A 24,020-nucleotide genomic window follows, 5' to 3' on the forward strand; every position below is an offset into this window, starting at 1 on the left:
ATATAAATATATAATGAATATAATAAAATATATATTTATATTTATATTTATATTTATATTTATATTTATATTTACAGAAATCCCCATTTTCCCCTGAGTTTCAGCAGGGAGAGCACATTTAGGATCTCACTGCTCTCACTGCTGAGATCACTCGAGTGATGGAAATCCATGTTTAGTTCATATTGATCTCCATTTCTATAAGAACAAGGATATTTCATCCCAGGTGCCAAACTGGCCATTTATTTATCACTATTTAAATTTAACTAATAAATGTATTCATTATTTATCTGTGCATTCCCAGCCTGGCTTACAGGATGGCAACTGGCAGAGCATTTGAAAAGCCATAATCCCAAATATCAGTAGTGATATCCCAAAAAACCTGCAGCACAAACACATCCTGCAGGTATTTGCAGTGCTCAGAGCATCCCCTCTGCCTGGCCAGGGACTAAACGGGACATCAAGGGAATTTGAGGCCAAAAAAAGGGATTTTTCTGAGGAATTCTGAGGAATTCTGCTCAAGCAGGTGAAGGAACAAAGTGCTTTTCATCCCCTTCAGCTCCTGGAGAGAAAGTTCTGTCTCACCTCAGCCTCCCCAGGATATTTCATTTACTTATTCATTTATTTTTATAGTTATTTATTTGTTTCAGACTTTATTTATTTACTTATTTATTTATTCACATGGAGTTTTTGGTGGTGGTGGAGTTGTTTGGAAAAGGTTTTCCCATCCCAGCTGGGTGTGGATTTGGGTTGATTTTGGTGGAGAGATGGAAATGGTTGTGGTTTGTTTTTAGGAACAGGCAGGGGAGATGTCTCATCGTTAAGAAATTAAAAACACATAGAAAAATACATGCTTTGATATTGTTCTAGTATATACTTTTTATGTAGTGAATAGAAAGTGAATGTGACTATAAAGTGATTATAAATTAAGTGAATATAAGTGAATATAAGGGACTATAAGGGAATATAAGTGAATATAAGTAAATATAAGTGAATTTAAGTGAATATAAGTGACTATGAAGTGAATATAAATTAATATAAGTGAATAAAAGTGTATTTAAGTGAATAAAAGTGAATTTAAGTGAATATAAGTGAACATTGAAACAATTGGGACTTGGATTTTGTCTTTGTCAAGCAATACCACCAACAGAGAGTTAGGCATTGCTTTTTATTCTCCTTTTTCCCTTCATCTGTCCGATCTGCAGGTTTTTGGTCAATTTTCCCATCCCTGGGGATTCCCAGGATGCTGAAATTTGGGAATGGTGAGTGCAGAACTCCCCCAGGGCTGAGCAGGACCAGAACTGCAATATTTGATCCTGCTGGAGCTCAAACCTTATCCATCCCCAGAGTGTTTCCTCTGGCAAGGAGACTCAGGAAAATACTTTCTGGCGCTGCTTTGGATGAGATCCTGGAATAATCTCCCGAGGAAGTGGCAGGAGGCCAATTGTTGAGCCAATTCAAACAATGGGAAAGAGTTAACCCCTGCAGGGCTGCGGAGGAAAAAAGCAAAGTATTTGCAGATCCAGAGGTGAAAACATTTTTGGCAGTGCTGCCACTCTGAAATTCCTGCTTTCCCAGGAATAGCAATAAATATGATAAATACCATAAATACAGTGAAAAGCATAAATACCATAAATGCAATAAATACAAAAAATGCAATAAAGACCATAATAAATACAATAAATAATATAAATGCAATAAAAACAGTCAATACCTTAAATACAAGAAGCAGCATAAATATAATAAATACAATAAATACAATAGATAATATAAATACAATAAATGAAATAAATACCACAAATACAATAAATAATATAAATACAATAAACCAAATAAATACCATAAATGCAGTAAATTCACTAAATACCTTTAATACCATAAATACAATAAACACAATTTAGTGTTCCCATGGTTTAAACCAACCCCAAACCAAGGGTATCCCCTCTGCATCATTCCTAGGCAATTGGGATTGTTATTTTCCCTCCACATTTCCCCTGATTTGCTGTTTGTGGCCACAATGAACTCTTCTCCCCCGAGCTGCTTGGAGAGGTTTTTGCCATATATACATTGGGTTTTTTTTAACAAAATAAAAAAAAAAATTATTTAAAAATATATTATTTTTAAATAAAAAAAAAACCAATTGTCTGTGACAATGGGGCTAAGTCTGCCACCCGATTAGATGGGTTTTGTCTCTTTATTTCTGTATTTTCCTCTCTTTTCCTCCTGCCAGGCTGTGATTCCTGGGAGGGAATCTCACCGGGATGGATGGATGGATGGATGGATGAATGGCAGGCAGGGAGACAAAGAGCTTTGTGTGCTGCTGAATTCACAAGGCATGTGGGTGGCTGCTGAGCACTGAGTCCCTCTGCCTCCTGTCACCGAGCCTGGCTGCTCTTTGCCTAGGAAAAAAAACCTTTCATCCCATGAAGGAGGAATTGAGAGAGAGTTAAAGAGCTTGGGGGGAGAAAATGATGCTGTGGAGGTGGCTTGGGGTGACTCAGGTGGGTCAGAATTGGGAAGGGAGCAGGATCTGGGCTTGAGAGATTCATTAAATGTATGGTGAAATGGTGTCAGAATTCTGGATTGGAGCAGGATCTGGGCTGGGGTTAATTTAATAAATATATAGAAAGAAATAGTGTCAGAATTCTTGAAGGGAGAAGAATCTGGGCTTGAGTTGATTTAATAAATATATAGAAAGAAACAGTGTCAGAATTCCTGAAGGGAACAGGATCTGGGCTGGGTTAATTTAATAAATGTATGAGAGATGCAGTCAAAATTCTGGATTGGATCAGAATCTGGGCTGAGGTTAATTTAATGAATATATAGAGAGAGATGGAGTCGAAGTTCTTGAAGGGATCAGGATCTGGGCTGGAGTAAATTTAATAAATATGTAGAAAAAAATGGTGTCAGAATTCTTGAATGGAGCAGGATCTGGGCTTGAGTTGATGCAATAAATATATAAAGAGAGATGGAGTCAGAATTCTGGATTGAATCAGGATCTGAGCTGGAGTTAATTTAATAAATATATATAGAGAGAGTCAAAGTTCTTGATGGGAGCAGGATCTGGACTGGACTAAATTTAATAAATGTAGAGAGAAATGGTGTTAAAACTCTTGAAGGGAGCAGGATCTGGGCTGGAGTTGATTTAATAAATATATAAAGAAAGATGGAGTCAAAATTCTTGAAGGAGAAGGATCTGGACTGGGGTTAATGTAATAAATATACAAAGAGAGATGGTGTTAGAGTCCTTGAAGGGAATATATTTATATTTAATAAATATACAGAGAGAGTTGCTGTTATTAGGATCATCTCACAGTTCCCTCTGGTTTTGCTCACTGTTATATCCATGGAAAACCCTGAAGTTAATTTAATAAATATATATACAGAGAGTTGCTGTTATTAGGATCATCTCACAGCTCCCTCTGGTTTTGCTCATTGTTATATCCATGGAAAACCCTGAAGTTAATTTAATAAATATATATACAGAGAGTTGCTGTTATTAGGATCATCCTGCAGCTTCCTCTGGTTTTGCTCATTGTTATATCCATGAAGAACCTGAAGTTAATTTAATAAATATATATACAGAGAGTTGCAGTTATTAGGATCATCTCCCAGCTCCCTCTGGTTTTGCTCACTGCTCCATCCATGGAAAACCCCAGAGCTGTGGGAACTCCAGGAAATGACAGAATTCCTGGTGGATCAGTGATTCCCACCAATCCCTCCTGCCCTGCTGGGCCTGAGCTCCTGCTGGGCTTCTCCAGGTGTTCCCAGGCAGGTGTTTATTGATTTCCAGTGGGAAATTATTAATCAATTAATAAATTAACAAATTAATAAATTAATAAATTATTAAATTTCCTCTGCCACCCTTCCAGCTCCAGGGATTCGGGAGTTGTTAATACAGTTAATACAGTTAATACATAGAATAGTTAATACAGTTAATATACAGTTAATATACAGTTAATATACAGTTAATATACAGTTAATACATAGAATAGTTAATACATAGAATAGTTAATACAGTTAATATACAGTTAATATACAGTTAATATACAGTTAATAAATACACAGTTAATACAGTTAACACATATAATGTCAATAAATGAATTAAATATCTATTTACTGCCGTGTTTAATGAACTCCTGGACATTTCATCCCCTCTCCTTCCCTCCTGGGAATACTCCAAGCAGGGAAACCCCTCCTTGCAGCCCTGGATAACCAGCTGTGCACACAAACACATTCCTGGCATTTTATCCCCAAAAATGCAATCACAGCACACTTTGCACAGTCAGGGATCTGCAGCCTCCTTCCTACCCTTTTTCCCAGAGCAGATCCAGTTGCAGGAGATCCTAAATGTGGGGAAAATAATGTAAACCTGGCTGAAAACCCAGGAAAAACTCACTTTTCTCACTTTTCTCCCCTGTCTTGTCCAGGTGCTTTGATATATCACATCAATCTCATTTCTATAAGAACAAGAATATTCTGTCCCAGGTGCCAACCTGGCCATTTATTTATCACTATTTAAATTTAAATAATAAATGTATTCATTATTTATCTGTGCATTCCCAGCCTGGCTTACAGGATGGCAACTGGCAGAGCATTTGAAAAGCCATAATCCCAAATATCAACAACAATATCCTAAAAAACCTGCAGCACAAACACATCTTAGAGGCATTTTCACCTCTCAGCCCATCCTTGGCTCTGCTCTGCTCCTCCCTGATATTTTTCCCTGCCTCCCCTGCTGCTGGGGCTGTTTTTTGTGGGATAATTCCCAATCCCTGCTCTCCTTTTCCATGGGAATCACTCCTTGCTGCAGAGCCAGGATCAGAAGAGAGAAAAGGAAAATGCTTTGCTCTGCTGGGATGTCACCTCCCGCCCTGCTCCTCGCAGGAAAGGCAGGGAATTCAGCCAAAAATAGCAGTTTGGAAATGAGCAAAGCAACCTGGATGATGATTTCACCCTTCCTTCTTGTGAGCTCATGGTTTGGAGGGATTTAGTGGATGTTTAATGCAGATGCAAAGCAGTCCTTTTCCATCATGCAATCAATCAGACCAGAAAATAAAATAAAATAAAGTAAAATAAAGTAAAATAAAATAAAATAGAATAATATAAAACAATATAAAATAATATAAAATAATATAAAATAATATAAAATAATATAAAATAATATAAAATAAAATAAATAAAATCAACTAAATAGGAATGCTGTGTCAACTCAGAGAACACTGAGCTGGAGTTACCTCAGTTGTTATTTCAGGTTTCTTTTCTGCTGTGGGAGATTCAGAGTTCTGAAAATCCAGCTGGAGCTCAGGGGAGTTAAGGACAGCGAGGGAAATTCAGAACTGGAGTTGTGAGAGTGAGAATGAAACTCCTCCAACCCCCAGATTGCCACCAGCAGCTCCAAAAACACCTCATCGTGGTGGTGTTTGTGTCCCATGAGGAATTCCAGAATCCCAGAATATCCTGAGCTGGAAGGATCAAGGATCATCCATGATTTAACATGGAATTCCTGGAATTATTTGCACAGTTTTCCCCCTGACAGATTCTCCAGGAAAGGGAAAATGGATAAAATAAGAGGACAAAACTTCTCCACCTGCCTAAATCTGAATGTTTTTATTTGGATTGTGCTGCTAAGAGTTGAGTTGGGAAGGTGATGAAAGGGAGATAAATCTTCAACACCAAAGATGACTTTTCTTGGATAGAAAAGTAATTTTTGATTTTGAAAATGCTCAGTCCAGCTCTCAGCAGCTCCAAACAATTCTCTACACCTGATTATTGAATAAAACTGCCCAGACAAATTTTGGCTGCTCCTGGATCCCTGGAAATATCCAAGGCCAGGTTGGAATGGGCTTGGAGCAGCCTGGGAGAGTGGAAATGTCCCTGGGATGGAATATCCTGAGATTTTTTCACCCCAAACACTCTGTGATTCGATGATATCCTTTAGATTTAGAAAGGAAAATGGAAAGTAAAGCAAACTGCATTTTAAACTCAACCCTTTCTGGTCTTTCTGAACTGAACCTGGACTTCATTTTATTTTTTTTATCGTGTTTTAAATTGGAAATCAGGTTTGTTTTTTTTCCTCCAGCCTGGTGGAAACCACAAGTTAAAGATCCAGGAATGGCCTTTAACAGGAATTTTATTAAGATACAAGAAAGGGGGAAAATTCCATTTAAATTTTCTTATCTCAAGGGGAACAAAAAACCCTTTTTCCCTCCCAAACTTTGCAGATTTGCTGCACAGTGCTGGGCAAAGGGAATTGATTCCTCAGCACTCAGCAGGACCAGGGCTGAGCAGGCTGGAAGGAAGGCTGGGAATGAGCAGGAATTGATGGAACAGCAGTGAATTAATGCTGCTGTGAAGAACAGGCTTTGCTGCCAAGGCAGTTTTGGGGTGGTTGGAATTTATTCCCAGCAAGCTTCACCCTTGGCCAGAGATCTGGGATGGGGAAACCAGGGGGAGCTGCTTGGGTGAAATTCCTGAGCTGCAGCCCAAAACTGGGGATGTTTAGCTGGAGAAAAAAAAGGCTCAGAGGAGATTTTATCATTCCCCAGAACTACCTGAAAGATGGTTGTAGTCAGGTGGGTTTGGTCTCTTTTCCCAGGCAGCAGCTGACAGAACAAGAGCACACAGTCTCAGGCTGCACCAAGGGAAATTGAAGTTGGATATTAGGAAAAGGTTTTTACTGACAGAGTGATAAAGTTCTGGAATCATCTGCCTGGGGAGGTGGTGGAGTCACCATCCCTGGGTGTGTTTAACAAAAGGTTGGATGTGGCACTCAGTGCCATGGGTTAGCTGAGGTGGTGTTAGGGCATGGGCTGGACTGGGTGAGCTTGGAGGTGTCTGACAGCCCTGTGGTTCTGTGGTGTGTGATTCTCTGATTCTGTGATTCTCTGATTCTGTGATTCGTGATTATGTGGTTCTGTGATTCTGTGATTCTGTGTGATTTTGTGATTCTGTGACTGTGATTTGGTGATTTTGTGATTCTGTGATTCTGTGATTCTGTGTGATTCAGTGTGATTCTGTGATTTTTACATTCAGTGATTCAATGATACAGTGATTCTGTGACTCTGTGATTTTGTGATTCTGTGATTCTGTGTGATTCAGTGTGATTCTGTGATTTTGTGATTTTTACATTCAGTGATTCAATGATACAGTGACTCTGTGACACTGTGATTTTGTGGTTCAGTGATTCTGTGACTCTGATTCTGTGACATCTGGGCAGCTTTGCTGCTTCTTGGGGCTCCCCAGTGTTGCAAAGGCACAGAGTGAGGCTGAGGCAGTTTGAGCTCTCTGGGGCTGTGAGGAGAGACCTTTGGGGGCCACAGAGCAGGAATTCCCATGGAGCTGCCCCATGGATGAACTGGGATCCATGAACACCACAGCTGAGCTCTGCTGGGAGTTCATTCAACTCCAATTCCAGGGGATTTCCACCCATCCTCCCGTCTTTCCAAAGGCTGCTCGGAAGGAAAGCTTTCCTCCATCCCAGCAGTCAGAGGGAAGCCTGGCTGGCCTTCCCTGGGCTTATTTTTGGGGGAGAAATTCCACCTTTCACAGCTGGAAGCTCTGGGAGCTGCTGTTGGACTTTCTGCCCAGGCTGGGATGGAGGGAGGGCAGGAAGAGATCTTTGGGAAGTCCAGATTTCCTGCAGATCTGTTAGCAAGGCTCCAACATGGGATTGAAATGTTTGCTCTGGTGCACAGCTCAGTGCTGACATGAGCAGGACAGAAATGTGTCACTCTGGGCATGGAACTTCCCTTTGTTAATTAATTAGCTGCAGGATAAAGGGAATCAAGTGACAGAGCTGAGGAATTCCTTCTTTATCAGTGTGGGAACCACTGAGAGGAAACCACAGAGCTGAAACCCCAATAAAAAGTGACTCTGATCAGCCTGATTAGTTTCCATTGACCATTTGGGGAGAAATGCAAACCTTTTGCAGCTGGAAGCAGCTTGTTGGACTTTCTGCTCAGGCTGGGATGGAGAGCAGGGCAGGGAGAGATCTTTGGAAAAATCCAGATTTGCCTGCAGATCCATGGGGGGCTGAGCAATCCTCTCCCTTCATTTTCCATTATTCTTGAGAAAAAGATCTCATTTCCCAAGGTGCTAAAGGAAAACTCACCTGGCAACTTTGCCAATCCGTTTTATTCTCCTTAATGGTTATTCCCTTGCTATTCCTGGGGAAACCTTCCAGGAAAAGGAATCCAAAATTTCCAGAGGATCTAGCAGAAGCTGCAAAAGTCATTCTGGGTTTGGGGTTTTTTTACAAGCATAAAATCCATTCAATCGAATCATTTCCCTATAAAATCGGATAATTTGTGGAGCATCTTTTGCCAAGCTATTAGCTTTCCTTCCCCACAAGTGCGAGTTGTTGTCTTAAATTACAAAAAAATAGCAAAAAATGTAATTTTGCTCATATTCATAACATAAATGTATGCCTACTCAATAATATTTTTAACACTACTTTATATTCTTTTTATTCTGCTTTATACTATTGGACTTTTGGGGCTCTGGGGAGGGAGTTGGATCTGCTGGTGGAGGTGGAGCAGTTGGGTGGCTCAAAGAGGAGACACAGAAAATGCTGAAAAAATGTGTCCTCTTTGCTTGGAATTCATCTGGAACTGAGAGAAAAACCCCAAAACCAAACAAACCCCAGAAGTGGTTCTGCAGAGCAGGCAGGGTGCAGCTTTACTGCCTCTGGAAGAGCACAGGGACACTTGGCAGGAGATTCCAGGAGGTAAATGCAAACTGCAGGTCCTGTGCTCAACCTGAGCTCTCTCCTTCTCCCAAACTCCGGGAAATTCGGTCGTTCAGAGCAGGGAAAAAAACCACAAATGAGTTTTCGATCTCCTGTCCCAGTCAAGGGGCTTCTGCGAGGTTTTGGGGGCAGGAAATGTTTCCTTCCCGGTGCTCGTTGGAGGAATCTGTCATTTTTGGTGTGCTGGAGGGGAAGGAGACCCAGAGCCCTCTCCTGGCACGGGCCAAAAGGACAGCTGGGAAAATAAAACAGCTGGAAAAATAGCCCAGGATGGGATGGGATGGGATAATGGGATGGGATGGGATGGGATGGGATGGGATGGGATAAGGCACAGACACTGGGGCTGAAGGCAAAGTCCCACACTGGATTTAGAACCCAAATTTCAAGCCTCTCTGGGCACAAACAGGGAGGGTTTGCTGTAGTGTGCAAAATCAAAGTGGGGTGGGGTTGTGGCTCCCCCAGGCTGCCCTTGCCTGGCTCGGGGCTCAGGACACCCTGATTTGGGTGAGGATACCATGATTTGGGTGAGGAAACCCTGATTTGGGTGAGGATACCATGATTTGGGTGAGGAAACCCTGATTTGGGTGCTGACAGCCTGACCTGTGACAGTTGCCCTGACCAGCTCAGCTCAGGGCTGCAGGAGGGTTGGAAGGCAGCAGGAGGTGAAATCCTTGAGGATTTTCCTGGATTTCCTTCCCAGGAGACGTCCAGGTGTGATTTGATCCCCAAACCCCACAGAGCTCAGCACTCCCAGCCCAGCAGCTGAGCTCCTTCCCATCCCAGGGACATTAAAATTGAGCAAAAAATCATCTGCAGGGATGTGGGACTTGGTCCTGCTGTTCTCAGCTCCTTTTTTAGGGTTTTCCCAGGAAATCTCACACCCTGGGCAGGCCTGGGCTGTGCCAGGCTGCAGGAGCATTGCTCACCCTGCTTGGTGCCATCTCAGTGCTGTCCCTGGGCTCTGCCCCTTCCCTGCTGTTTCCAAGCTCTTTTCCATCCCTGGAGAAGCTCATTTTCATGCCCTGGGAGCCTCTGGGGGCTGTGGGGTGGCTGTGCTCTGCTGTCACCCCAGCTGTCCCCAGGATGTCCCGTTGCCATGGTGACAGAGCCATGGGGCACTGGGAACATCCCTGACCCAGCCTGGAGCAGGTTTGGTGTCCTGCAGACCCCCTGAGGTTGGGGTTGGGGTGGAACGGCTGGAATTGTGATTTTGGCTGCATTTCTGTCTCCCCCATAAACCCAACTCTGGGTTTAGCTGTGAGCTGTGCAGGGTGAACTCCTCTGTGCCACCAGGTTGGGAATGTCCTAAAAGGGAAAATATGGAATCATTAAGGTTGGGAAAGACCTCGGAGATCATCCAATCCAACCTTCAGCTGAATCCAAACTAAACCCTGTCCTCAAGGGCCACCAAGCCCTGATGGAACTCACTAAACCCTGATGGAACCCAAAAAACCCTAACAGAACCCACCAAACCTGGTCCTCAAGGCCACATCTGCTCGTTTTTTTAACCCTTTCAGGAATGGTGACTCCACCACTGCCCTGAGCAGTTCCAATCCCTGACCACCCTTTCCATGAGGAAATTCCTGCTGCTGTCCACCCTGAGCCTCCCCTGCCCAGCCTGAGGCTGTTCCCTCTCCTCCTGTCCCTGTTCCCTGGAGCACAGCCTGACCCCCCGGCTGTCCCCTCCTGTCAGCAGCTGTGCAGAGCCACAAGGTCCCCCTGAGCCTCCTTTGCTCCAGGCTGAGCTCCTTCCCAGCTCCCTCAGCCTCTCCTGCTGCTCCAGACCCTTCCCAGCTCTGTTCCCTGCCCTGGACACCTCCAGCCCCTCATGGGCACAAAGGTGTTCATTCATAAATTAAATGTTCCCATTCTGAGAACACTCCAGAGGCTTTTGCTGTCTCCATTCCTGGAAAACCCTTGGCCTGCTGAGCACTTCCAGCAGAGCTGGGAAAAGCTCTGTCCAGCCCAAGGTGGACACCCAGCTGGGAACAGAAGGAGTTGGGCAGGCAGGCTCAGTTCCCCAAGCCCCACTTCCCCTCCAGCCACGGACAAGAGGTGCTCCAAACCCATGGATGTGGCCTTGGGGACAGAGGCAGCGGTGACCATGGTGCTGCTGAGCTGAGGTTGAACTCCTGTTCTTTAGGGTCTTTCCCAGCCTTAGTGATTCCATAATGATGAGATTGTTTTGTGTGAGGAGCTGCCAGAGCCAGGAACAGCCTCACTGTCCCTCTGTGCTGCTGGTGGGTTGTGCCTGAGTGTGGGAGAAACAACCTGAACGGAGAGGGTCCTGGAATGAGAAAGGAGCAGTGAACATTATAATTTGTGCAGAGATGATGGCCTCAGGTGCTTCCCAAAGAGATCAAACCTTCCCCTCAGATCCTCCTCACTTCCAGCATCCCAAACTCCTCCCAGTTCCACTGTCCAGCTCCCAGCCAGGTCATTTCCCAGGCCAGAGGTCCTGGAAGGTGTGTGGTGAAGGAATGTGTTGTCAAGATAAACAAACACGGAGGGATCCTCTCTCCAGGCTCTGCTCCCACCTGCCCTGGAGCTCTGCGGGGCAATTTGGGTTTCCCTGGCGGTGGGAAGCACTCGGAGGCTTTAGATGGATGTGGAAAGGCTGATCCCAAATGCAGGCCAGGTAATCACAGCTGGGGGAACTGAAATTGCACTGCTGAGCACAGCAAGGTGAGGCGCTGGGCAGGACAGGGAGGGATTGAGGTCAGAGTGAGGAGAACTCTCCAGCCAGAGCTGCCCTGGGGAGCCACAGGAACGCATTTGGGGTGGGAATTGGTGACTTTTTGGGGTGAAGTTGTGCCCATTCTGGGGCGTGAATTGGTGCTCATTTTGGGGTGAAGTGGTGTCTGTCTTAGGTGTGAAATGCCCATTTCAGGTGTGAAGTGTTGCCCATTCAGGGTGTGAAGCGGTGCCCGTTTTGGGGTGAAGTTGTGCCCATTCTGGGATGGGAATTTGTACCTTTTTGGGGTGAAGTGGTGCCCATTTTGGGGTGTGAATTGGTGCCCATTTTGGGGTGAAGTGGTGCCCGTCTTGGGGTGTGAAATGCCCATTCAGGGTGTGAAGTTGTTCCCATTTTGGGGTGAAGTGGTGCCCATTTGGGTGGGAAGTGGTGCCAGTTTGGGGTGAAATGGTGCCCATTTGGGTGTGAAGTGCCAGTTTGAGGTGTGACGTTGTGCCCATTTTCAGTGCGAATTGGTGTGTATTTTGGGTGGGAAGTGGTGCCCATTTTGGGTTTAAGTGGTGCCCATTTGGGGTATGAATTGGTGCCGATTTTGGGGTGTGAATTGGTGCCCATTTTGGTGCAAAGTGCCCATTTGGGTGTGAAGTGGTTTCCATTTGGGGTGTGAAGTTGTGCCTATTTAGGGTGTGAATTGGCGCACATTTTGGGAAGAATTGGTGCCCTTTTGGGTGTGAAGTGCTGCCCATTTTGGTATGAAGTGGTGTCCATTTGGGGTTTGAAGTGATGCCCATTTTGGGATGTGAACTGGTGCCCATTTGAGTGTGGAGTTGTACCCATTTGGGGTGAGAAGTTGCGCCCATTTTGGGGTGAAGTGTTGCCCATTTTGGGTATGAATTGGTGCTCATTTAGGTGTGAAGCGCCCATTTTGGGGTATGAAGTGATACCCATTTTGGGGTGAATTGATACCCATTTAGGTGTGAATTGGTCCCCATTTTGGGGTGAATTGATGCCCATTTTGGGGTGAATTGGTCCCCATTTTGGGGTGAATTGGTGCCTGTTTAGGTGTGAAGTGCTGTCTATTTTGGGGTGAATTGATGCCCATTTGGGGGTATGAAGTGTTGCCCATGTAGGTGTGAATTGATGTCCATTTTGGGGTGAATTGATACACATTTTGGGGTGAATTGGTGCCCATGTAGGTGTGAAGTGATGCCCATTTGGGGGTGAATTGATGCCCATTTTGGGATGAATTGATGCCCATTTTGGGTTGAATTGGTGCCCGTTTAGGGTGAAGTGATGCCCATTTTGGGGTATGAAGTGTTGCCCATTTAGGTGTGAAGTGTTGCTCATTTGGGGTGTGAAATGCTCATTTTGGGGTGAAATGATACCCATTTTGGGGTGAATTGGTGCCCATGTAGGTGTGAAGTGATGCCTGTTTTGGGGTGAAGTGTTGCCCATTTTGGGGTATGAAGTGTTGCCTATGTAGGTGTGAATTGATGCCCATTTTGGGGTGAACTGGTGCCCCTTTGGGTGTGAAGTGTTGCCCATTTTGGGGTAAATTGATACACATTTTGGGGTAAATTGATACACATTTTGGGGTGAATCGGTGCCCATTTAGGTGTGAATCGGTGCCCATTTTGGGGTGAAGTGCTGCCTATTTTGGGGTGAAGTGATGCCCATTTTGGCGTGAATCGGTGCCCATTTAGGTGTGAGGTGCTGCCCAGGCCATGGCTCAGCACTGGCACACCCTGGGCACTGCCAGGGCTGTTTTATCCCCCGATTTGGGTGAAATCACCCCCACCCCAGACAGCCTGTGTGACATTTTTATCCCTGCAGATCTCAGTGCTCCTCTGGGGCATCAGCTGTGCCGCCAGTTCCCATAACAACTCGGCAATTCAGCATCGCAAAGCTGCTTTCTTTTAATTATTATTAACAAAAAAAAAAAAAAAAAGGAAAATCAGCCCAAATTCTCTTGTCTTTTGTCAGCTCCTGAAGCTCTCAGATCCCTGGCAGCTTGCCTCTTCTTTTCTCCTCCTCTTTCCCTTGTTTTCTGTGAAAAGGAAGCCAGGCTTGGACTTGGAAGGGTTTTTAGCATTATTTATAAAAAAAAAGGAATGTCACCTGTCCTGTCCAGCCTTGGAGATGTTTGGTGAACACTGGGGGTGGGAAAAGGGGAAATGGAAAGGTTTGGGTGCTGATTTGGGGATGGATTGGGATCTGCAGCATCTCCCTGATCCCAGCAGCCAGGAGGGGAAAATCATGGCTGGGATGAAGTGAAATCCCAATGATTGGAGTCCTGAGCAGGGGAAGGTGGGATGTGGGGCAGGACAGGCAGGGAGAGCATTTTGGGGTGTGTGAAACACTGCAGGATCCTTGGGGAGATTCTGGAGAACACCCAAATCTTTTATAACTCAACATTCTCTGGGTGGACATTTCTACCCCACACTGGCCACTGACGTGGAATAAAAATCACCATTAAAATTACTATAAAAATGATGATAAAAATGATGATAAAATCATCCCTAACTGGTTTGAGATCAACCCATCTCTGTTTTTCTCCATTCTTTGCCCTCACTGAGGTTTCCCTGCCCAGGTTTGTCAAGTTATTTTTAATTCACCACCTCGTTCTGCCTTCATGGTCTCATTTGGGTGGGAAGTCTCTTTGTGCCACTTTGTGCCACTGATTTTCCCCATTTTTAGAGAATCCCAGACTGGTTTGGGTGGGGAGGCACTGGAATCCATCTCATCCCACCCCAGGGACTTCTCCCACTATCCCAGGTGCTCCAAGCCCCGTCCAGCCTGGCCTTGGACACTTCCAGAGATAAAAAATCTGTTTTTTCCCATAAAAACACAGTGAAAACTGATCTAAATTTCACCCTACAGATGTTCAGGAGCATCAGGTGTGACTTTGGAGCTGCAGACAGAGAAATTCTGCAAACGTTGGCATCCAGGGAATTAAAATGACGTTGGGTTGGAGCCACATCTGAGCTGGGATGGGAAATCTGGGGCTGTGGGCAGAATCTGTGCTCTGGGTATAAACCCCATTAATTGCTGAGTTTTATAATTAGCAGCCACACCAGGTTTTAGGTCGCTCTGTGCTGTGAAAGGGTTAAAAAAATCAGAATTTCTCCAAGGATCATCCACCCAGCCCTTTGCCAGCCCTGAATCCCTCTCTGCAGCAGCCTTGGTGCTTTTGGGGACAATGAGCTGCTGCTTGGGAGGAGCAACATTCCCACCCAAATTCGATTATCCAACAATCTCAGTGCAATTGCACGGAAACAATATTAAAATGACATTAAGGTACTGCAGATAACAGGTCAGCCCTGAGATCAGCCTGGGTTTCTTGGCTCGTCCAGCCCTGCAAAAACCCCACAAAAAGAAAGGGAAAGAACCTTTCCATGGATGCAAATCCCACTTTTTGCACGCAGTGGGACGAGTCAAGGTCGTGGGGATCTTGGCATTTCTCGGCTCTGCAAATAAACCTGCTGTAATTAAAGCTCCTTGCTCGCTTCCGATGAGTTTTAGGAAAAGCAAACAGGGGCAGAGCTGAGCTGGCTGCTGCAGCAACATTCCTGTTTATCCTGAGGATATTCCTGCCTGGCTGCTGCTGCTGCTGCTGGGACACCAGCTGGGTGGCAGGGAGATGTCCCCTGGGGAAAAGAAGGACATGGAGGGGCTGCAGAGTGTCCAGGGCAGGGATGGAGCTGGGAGGGGTTTGGAGAATCCCATAGGGAGCTGGAAAGGAGCTCAGCCTGGTGCAAAGGAGGCTCAGGGGGACCTTGTGGCTCTGCACAGCTGCTGCCAGGAGGGGACAGCCAGGGGGTCAGGCTGTGCTCCAGGGAACAGGGACAGGAGGAGAGGGAACAGCCTCAGGCTGGGCCAGGGGAGGCTCAGGGTGGATTTTGGGAATAATTTCTCCATGGAAAGGGTGATCCAGCCCTGGCTCAGCTGCCCAGGGAGGTTTGCAGTCCCCAACCCTGGAAGTGCTCCAAACCCATGGATGTGGCCTTGGGGACAGAGGCAGAGGTGACCATGGTGCTGCTGAGCTGAGGTTGAACTCCTGTTCTTTAGGGTCTTTTCCAGCCTTAGTGATTCCATAATGATGAGATTGTTTTGTGTGAGGAGCTGCCAGAGCCAGGAACAGCCTCACTGTCCCTCTGTGCTGCTGGTGGGTTGTGCCTGAATGTGGGAGAAACAACCTGAATGGAGAGGGTCCTGAGATGAGAAATACTTGGGAAATTCCTCCATGGAAAGGGTTGGATGGTGGAATCACCATCCCTGGAATGCTCAAAACCCATGTGGATGAGGCACTCGAGGTCATGGCTCAGTGGTGACCACAGTGCTGCTGGGCTGAGGTTGGACTCAGAAATCTCAGACAATCTTCCCAACCCCAATGACTCTGTAATTCCAGGATTCCAGGGACAGATCTGGGATCCAGGGATTCCTCACTGATCCCTGCCTTTCCCTGGGCAAAGCCTTTCCAGGGATTCTTTTCAGGTATTTCTAGGGCTGAGAGGTTAATAAGAGGATTTTTGGGGGATTTCTGGTGTACAGAGCTCGATTTGCTGATCATCTCCACCAGCTCCTCGTGGGCAAACCCAATTCCCTGTGGGATCTGCACAGGCAGGGTGGCTCAGCCATTCCCAGATTTATTCCCAGCCCTGGAGCCCAACCTGCACCAGGATCTTGTGCAACTTCCCTCAGTTTATTTGCCCGAGCTCTGGATTTATTTGCCTCTTCTCCAGATCCATGGCAGACATTGCTCAGTTCTGGAGCTCTGGGAATTGTGGGACTCCAGGAAAGGTGTTCCCGACACCTGGGGGATTTTTGGGAATCCTGGTGCCTCCCTGTGAGCAGGGAGAGCTGGAATTGTGTCCCAAATCCAGATTTGGGAGACCTGCAGGGAGCACAAGGAGCCCCAAGCTCAGGTGGGATTTTCAGGGACTCAGAGCCAGTTTTCATGGGAGCTATAAAGATCCCCTTCCCCAAATCCAGGATTTCTGCCAGGACAAATTGCCAGCTGAGAGGGTTTTTTAGGGGAATGTTGGGACAGCAGAAGGATTTTGATTTGGGATGAGGCATTAGCTTTGCATTTGCTTCTTGACTCTGCTGCTGAGATGGTTATTCCAGTCGGGGTGAGCTGATCCTCGCTGATTTAAGTGTCCAAAACAAAGTTATAAACGAGCTGTGTTTTCCATGAGTAACATTCCCGTTCATCCCTGACTCCCTGGAGGTGAAATCATCCCCAGGAAGCAGCGAGTGAGCTTGGAAAGCACTGGGATCGTTAGGAGATGATCATTGAATACAAGCACTTGAGTCATCACCCTGAAAATTTGACATTTATTCGTATTTTGGAGGGGAAGGTGAAATCCCATCAGGATTTAGGGAGTCTCTCCCCTCCCATTCCTTGGATTTTTAGCACCAAATTCCAGAGGCTCCCATGGGTTCCACCTGGAAACCCCCCAGGCTGGGCTGTCCCATTTCCCTGCTCCTTTTTCCCCACCGAAATGGGAAAACTGCACTTCCACCCCAATGCTGCTCCCTAAACCCTGAATTAATCTCCAGCAATCAATTCATCTCCTCAGGTTGCCCTGGGAAATGGCAGTTGGAGGTTTCCAGGGTTTCCCAGAGCGACTGGAGTAAATCCTGCCAGCAGATTTGGGGAGCACTGGGATCAATCCCAACATCCTCGGGAATTTTCCAACTCCTTCCTCCCAGGGAATAACTCAGCCTGGGGTTCTGCAGAGCTCTTGGTGTTGGGAGGAGCTGGAAGTGAATTTAGCTCTTCCTTGGGTTTATTTTTGAGGCTGCAGCAGAATCCTTCCCAGAGCTGTGGGATTTGGGATTTGGGATTTGGGATTTGGGATTTGGGATTTGGGATTTGGGATTTGGGATTTGGGATTTGGGATGGGGCTATTCCCGTTGTTCCTGAAAAATCCCATTTGCCATTCCCTGGGGTCAGAGGGAGGCTCCTCATGGCTCCCAGGGGTTGATTTTGGGGTTGAATTTGGGGTTGATTTTGGGGTTAATTTTGGAGGTGATTTTGGGGTTCATTTTGGGGCTGATTTTGGGGTTGAATTTGGGATTTATTTTGGACTTGATTTCGGTGTTAATTTGGGGGTTAATTTTAGGGTTGATTTTTGGGGTTAATTCTGGGGTTCATTTTGAGGATGATTTGGGGTTAATTTTGGGGTTAATTTTGGGGTTGGTTTTGGGGTTCATTCTGGGGTTCATTTTGGGGATGATTTGGGGTTAATTTCGGGGTTGGTTTTGGGGTTAATTCTGGGGTTAATCTTGAGGATGATTTGGGGCTCATTTCGGGGTTGCTGTTGCCCTGAGCTCTTGCTGGCAGCACCACCAGGAAACACATTGAGGCATTTGGATCCCACTTGGAAATTCAGATTAATCCCTTTGCTGCCGTGCAGGAACTCTCCAGCTCTCCATCCCTGGGAGCTGAGGGTGACAAACCCAATTTGGGGCAGGGATTTGTCCAGAGGCTCTCCTGTGCCCTCAGAGTGGTGGCTTTGGGGTCCCAGGGCTGCATTTTGGGGTTGTGCTGCTCTGAAAACCCCAATTTTAGGAGGTTCTGCTTCTCTCCAGCTCCTTCAGGAATGTCCTCATCACTCCCAGGTCACTGAAATTCCCTCTCAGCAGTGCCCAGGAGCAGCTCCTGCTGGGAATGCTGGGTTTGGGGTCCTGGGGTGCAGTCTGGGCTCCAGATCCTGTCTGGGTTTGGGGTTATCTGGCAGAAGGGCAAAGATGAACCTTTGGGGCAGCAGGAAATGAGAGCTGGGGGGTTTTGTCTCTCTGCGTGGAGCTGAGGGGGTTTGGAGCATCTCTGATCCCAAAACATCCCTGATTCCAAATCACTCCTGATCCCAAAGCATCCCTGATCCCAAATCATCCCTGATCCCAAATCATCTCTGATCCCAAATCATCCCTGATCCCAAATCACTCCTGATCCCAAAGCAGCCCTGATCCCAACCTGATCCCAAATCATCCCTGATCCCAAAGCAGCCCTGATCCCAAAACATCACTGATCCCAAATCATTGCTAATTCCAAATCATCCCCAATCCCAAAACATCCCTGATTCCAAAACATCCCTGATCCAAAATCACTCCTGATCCCAAATCCTCCATGATCCCAAATCATCCCTGATCCCAAATCACTCCTGATCCCAAAGCATCCCTGATCCCAAATCATTGCTAATTCCAAATCGTCCCCAATCCCAAATCATCCCTGATCCCAAAGCACCCTTGATCCCAAAGCAACTCTGATCCCAAATCACTCCTGATCCTAAAGCAGCCCAGTCCCAAATTATCCCTGATCCCAAATCACTCGTGATCCCAAATCACCCCTCATCCCTGATCCCAAATCACCCCTCATCCCAAATCATCCCTCATCCCTTTCCAGCCCCTTCCTGGCTGGAAAACCCCAGCAGGTCCCTCCCAGGTGTCTATGCCAAGGTTTTCCCCCAAAACTGCCTCATCCCCTGGGAAAATCTTCCCAGGCAGCTCCCCAGGGATCTGGGATCCAGGGATTCCTCTTGGATTCCTGCCTTTCCCTGGGCAAAGCCTTTCCAGGGATTCTTTTCAGGTGTTTCTAGGGCCTGAGAGGTCAATAAAAGGATTTTTGGAGGATTTCTGGGGCTTTTTTTCTTGGCATGGAGATGAATCTCACAGTAAAAGTTCATCAAGGCATCACATCACATGGAGAATTAATCCATGGAGCACGTCAGGGGAGAGAATTCAAATTAAATGATCAGAAATAATCAAATTATTGGCTTTAAGTGAGCCACAGCTGACCTCGTGGCACGGCAGGAAAGCTCGGGGTGCTGAAGGGTGTGAACCCCATTCCTGCTTTTCCCAGTTGGGAACTGGGGAGACAAACTGGGAACGGCAGGAACAGCCTGGACACACTGCCCGAGGGTTGTGCTTGCTGCCTTTGCTGGTCCTGATGGAATTCCCACTGGGAAAGGGATTTCCAGAGGGCATTTGGGATTTCCAGGAGGTATTTGGGATTTCTAGGGGGCATTTGGGATTTCCAGGGGTATTTGGGATTTCCAGGGGGTATTTGGGGTTTCCAGGAGGTATTTAGGATTTCCAGGGGGTGTTTGGGATTTCCAGGGGGTATTTGGGATTTCCAGGGGGTATTTGGGATTTCCAGGGGTATTTGCGGTTTCCAGGGATATTTGGGGATTTCTAGGGGCTATTTGGGGATTTCCAGGGGGTATTTGGGGTTTCCAGGGGTATTTGCGGTTTCCAGGGGGTGTTTGTGTCCTGCTGGGGTAACTGGGCTCTCTGGGAACACAGCAAACAGAGTTTGGCAAGTCCTGCTGGAGAAAAAATGGAGGAAAATCAGCTTTTCCAGTGAGGAATATGTGAGGAAAGGAGCTGCTGGAATTCTGGGCTCCAGGGGGGGAAGAGGAAGGTAAATGAGCTTTGCTGCTCCTTTCAGCCCCAGCCCAGGGACAATTCCCCCCTGTCCCCAGGGATTGTCCCACTCCCCGGTGTCCTTTCTGCTCCCTGGGAGTTGTTTTTGTCTTTCTGCGGCTCAATTCTCCTTTCCAGAACCTGCCTCATTAGCAAAACACACTCCCCAGAAATTTCTTTTCAATCTGGCGTTCCCACCCGTCAATTATTGCAGGTTTTTATTCCCTCACACTTTTTTTTTTTTTTTCTTCTCCTTTTTTTTTTTTTTTTTTTTTCCTCTATTTCTTTTTTTGGACTCGTCTGAAACATGCAGCTTTTTCTCCTTTAATTTCTCCGAAGGGATCAGCATTTCCAGACTCCAAACTGCTGCTAGCTGGGGCAGTCTGACCACAGATTTTAGCAGGAAACCTTCAGCCTGAATGGGGCTCTGCAAAAAGCACAGTTTTGGGGTTGCTGTGGAGCAGCATCAGCCTGAGAGGTTTGGCCAAAAAAACTGAGATTTGGCCAAAAAAACCTGACAAATTTGGCCACAAACCCCCGTGAAGGGATGAAGGAGACAATTCTGCTGTGCCTTCCCTTTGATTTTCTAGCCCACGGGAGCAGAGCAGCCTGGGGGAGCCCAAAGCCCCCAAAGAGGTTCTGAATGCTTTTATATAACAGCATTGCTGCTTTTCTGGGGGTTTGTCCTGCTCTCATTTCTGCAGTTGGCTCTGTGCTTGCTCTTTCCCCTTTTTCCTCTTTTTCCCTCTTTTTTCCCCCTTCTTTCCCTCTTCTTTCTCTCTTTTTTCTCTCTTTTTTCCCTATTTTTTCCCTCTTTTTCCCCCTTTCTCCCCCCCGTTCCCCTCTTTTTCCCCTCCTTTCTCCCTCTTTTCCCCTCTTTTTTCCCTCCTTTTTCCCTCTTGCCCCCCTCCTTTTTCCGTCTTCTTTCCCTCTTTTTTCCCTCTTTTTTCCCTCTTTTTCCCTCTTTTTTCCCTCTTTTTCCCTCTTTTCCCCTCCTTTTTCCCTGTTCTGCTGGAGGTTTCAGTGAGGCATGGCCAAAGGCTCAGCAGGGCTGGAGCAGCGTGAGGTCTGATCTTTGCAGCATCACAAACCCCTGAATTTTCCCCGTTATTCCAACCAAACCCCATGCCCTGTGGGCAATGCCAGCCCTCCAGCCGCAGCCTGTGCCCTCCCTGCTCTGTGCCACATCCCAGGCTGGCACTCGGCGCTCTGACTGACATCCCTGCCCAGCCCCGAGCTCACGCCGTGACCATCTGCTGCTCCTGGTGGTCTGGGGACAGCTCTGCCGCCAGCAGCTCGGGCTCAGACCCCGCAGGAGAGGGGCTGCGATTATTTTTGGGATCACCATCTGTTTGGGAAGGAGCCACGAGCAGGGCGCAGGTGCTGCAGGGGATGGGGAGAGAAAAATCCCAATAAAAATCCTCCTGGCCCGGAGGAGCTGGAGCGGAGCGGAGCTCGGGGACATCTCAGGACAGCTCCGCTCCCGCAGGTGACACCGGGGAGGTGGCCGGGGCTGGGATGTGGCTGGCGTTGCCCGTGGCAACCCGGGCTGGAGTCTGCTCGCCAGGCGCACACAGACACACGTGCGGCGTTGCCGTGGCAACTATCCCGAGTTGTGATGGATCCTGAGCTCTGCTCGCCAACCTCCGTGCGGCTGCGAGCCGGGAGGGAGCAGAGCCCGGAGTGGGGAACGGTGGGCAAAAAGTGGGGATTCATGGGGGAAAGGGAGTGGGGAAAGGGAATCCCACAGGGCTCGGGGCTGTGCTGCTGTTCTGATGGATCCTGGGCTGTTTCTAGCTTGCAAGGCACCTCCGTGGGAGGGAAAAAAGGGGGGAAAAGGGCTGTCTTTGGGCTCTCCCCGTCCAAAAAACCCAGAGCCCTAAATCGGCAATGATGGGTAAAAAGTGTGGATTAATGGTGAAAAAGGGAGTGGCAAAAGGGAGTGAGAAAAGGGAGTGGGAAAAGGGAGTCCCATGGGCTCAGTGCTGTGTGCTGGTGGGAATGCTGGGTTTGGGGTCTCCACGTTTGGTGTCTCCAAAAAACCAGAGCCCTGATTCTGAAATGGTGACCAAAAAGTGTGGATTAGTGATGGAAAAGAGTCTGAGTGGGAAAAGAGTCCCACAGGGCTGGTGCTGTGCTGGTGGTTTGATGGATCCTGGGCTCTGTTTGGCAGCTCTGTGGGGCTGCAATCTGGGAGGGAAAGAGCTGTGTTTGGGCTCTGCCCCTCTCCAAAAAACCAGAGCCCCAGATCGGGAATGAAGGGCAAAAAGTGTGGATTAATGGTGGGAAAGAGAGTGGGGAAAGGGAGTGGGAAAAGAGAGTGCCACATGTCTCGGTGCTGTGCTGGTGTTTGGGTGGATCCTGGGCTGTTTGGCACTTCTGTGAGGCTGCAATCTGGGAGGGAAGGGGCTGTCTTTGGGCTCCCCCTGTCCAAAAGACAGAGCCTGAAATTGGGAATGATGAGCAAAAAGTGTGGATTAAGAGTGGGGAAAGGGAGTCCCATGGGGCTCAGTGCTGGTGCTGGAAACACGAGGAAAAGGCTGTGCTGGGAATGCTGACTTTGGTGTCCCCAGGTTTGGTGTCTCCAAAAAAACAACCCTGAATGGGGAATGGTGGCCAGAAAGTGTGGATTAGCAATGGAAAAGAGTCTGAGCGGGAAAAGAGAGTCCCATGGGCCTGAATGCCACTCGCAGCACCAATTCCATTTATCCCGAGGATTAGGGATTGTCAGAGTCACCAGAAATCCCCGCGATTTGCTCTGAGCAGCTCCCAGAGCCAGCCCTTGCCCCGTGCTGGTTCTGCAGCTGCCAAGGCCAGGCTGGCACAGCAGAAATCCGGGAAGCTTCTCCTCAGGACAGGCCAGGGCTCAGCTCAGCCCAGCTCCCTCTCCGAGGCACAAACGAGCTCATTAAACCACTCTGCAGAGCGAGGAAACCAAACCCAGCGCTGCTTTGTTCACCTGAGCCGGGAACCTTTCCCGCAGGGAAAATCCTCTCTTCCCGCAGGGAAAAACCTCCCTTCCCGCCCGGGATCATGCCGAGCGCCGCCCTGCCTGCCCGGGAGCTGCTCCGTGCACCGGAGAGGCTGCGGAGCTCGCAGGCAGCTCTGCAGAGCTGAGCTATTTCTGGAGCTGGAATGCGCGCTCGTCCCGCCTGGCTCCCTGCGAATCTTTCCCGAGCGCTGAAGGAGGTGAAATAGAGCAGTCCCGGGGCGGATCCAGCTTTTCCATGGCCTTCCCGAGCAGCCCCGGGGCGGATCCAGCTTTTCCATGGCCTTCCCGAGCAGCCCCGGGCTGGATCCAGCTTTTCCATGCCCTTCCCGCACGCACTGGGATGCGCTGGCCAGGCGGGGGACAGGGGACAGGGGACAGGGGACGGGACAGCGGCTGTGTGCAGGCAGATTTCACAATTCTGTGATTCTGTGCCCTCTCAGATTTGGGCCAGAAAAGCTGAGATTTGGGGAGGGTTGGCAGGGAGCCAGGGACAGCTGCAGGACGCTGAGGGGGCAGCAGGACCCTTTTTCCCCAGCAGGACCCTTTATCCCAGCGTCCTGCTGAGCTGGGATTCATTCGGACTGAGGAATGTGCTGACAGATGGGAGCCTCCTCATAACTCATCCTCATCCTCTTCCATCCAGGGATATCTCATCTGGATTCTCACTTTCCCCATCCGTTTGGCTCTGTAATTCCCAGGCTTTTTTGGTGGGGTGAGAAAGGGGACAGAGAATTCCAGAGTGGTTTGGGTTGGGAGGACTTGAAATCCCACCCAGTGCCACCCCTGCCATGGCAGGGACACCTCCCACTGTCCCAGGCTGCTCCAGCCTGGCCTTGGACACTGCCAGGGATCCAGGGGCAGCCACAGCTTCTCTGGCAATTCCATCCCAGGGCTTCAGCACTTTCTAATGCTGGGAGAAGCCACCGGGGGGAGAGAGATGGGGAGATGGATGGGGGTGGCTGGAGTCACCCTGTGTCCCCTTGCTGCCACTCTGAGGGAACAGAGGAGAGGAAAGGAAAGGAGAGGAAAGGAAAGGAGAAAGGAAAGGAGCAGCAGAAAGGCTGAGGATTGTGCAGGAATAACTGAATAACTCGAGGTGTGCAAGTGACAGATCCAGGGGGCTCTGCAGGTATCCCTGAGCACCTGGCAGGCTCTGG

At 47.9% G+C, this 24,020-nt stretch overlaps 1 protein-coding gene across 4 annotated transcripts in view; it reads left to right on the plus strand.

Moving 5' to 3' along the window:
- HIVEP3 (HIVEP zinc finger 3) overlaps positions 1–24,020 on the plus strand; it is a 264,012-nt gene that overhangs the window by 102,994 nt on the left and 136,998 nt on the right. Inside the window, exons 1-2 of one of the 4 annotated variants that reach the window (XM_085081169.1) lie at positions 21,292–21,564; positions 22,855–23,060. The exons of 2 other annotated variants lie outside the window; for them this stretch is intronic. The gene's annotated coding sequence lies outside the window, so the exon portion shown is untranslated. Of the gene's footprint in view, positions 1–21,291; positions 21,565–22,854; positions 23,061–24,020 lie in introns of those variants that run through there. One more of the 4 variants, XM_085081166.1, reaches the window with a different exon arrangement.

Source organism: Lichenostomus cassidix, chromosome 23, assembly GCF_008360975.1.
Source record: "Lichenostomus cassidix isolate B80296 chromosome 23, HeHo_3.0, whole genome shotgun sequence".
Classification (NCBI taxonomy): Eukaryota; Metazoa; Chordata; class Aves; order Passeriformes; family Meliphagidae; genus Lichenostomus; species Lichenostomus cassidix.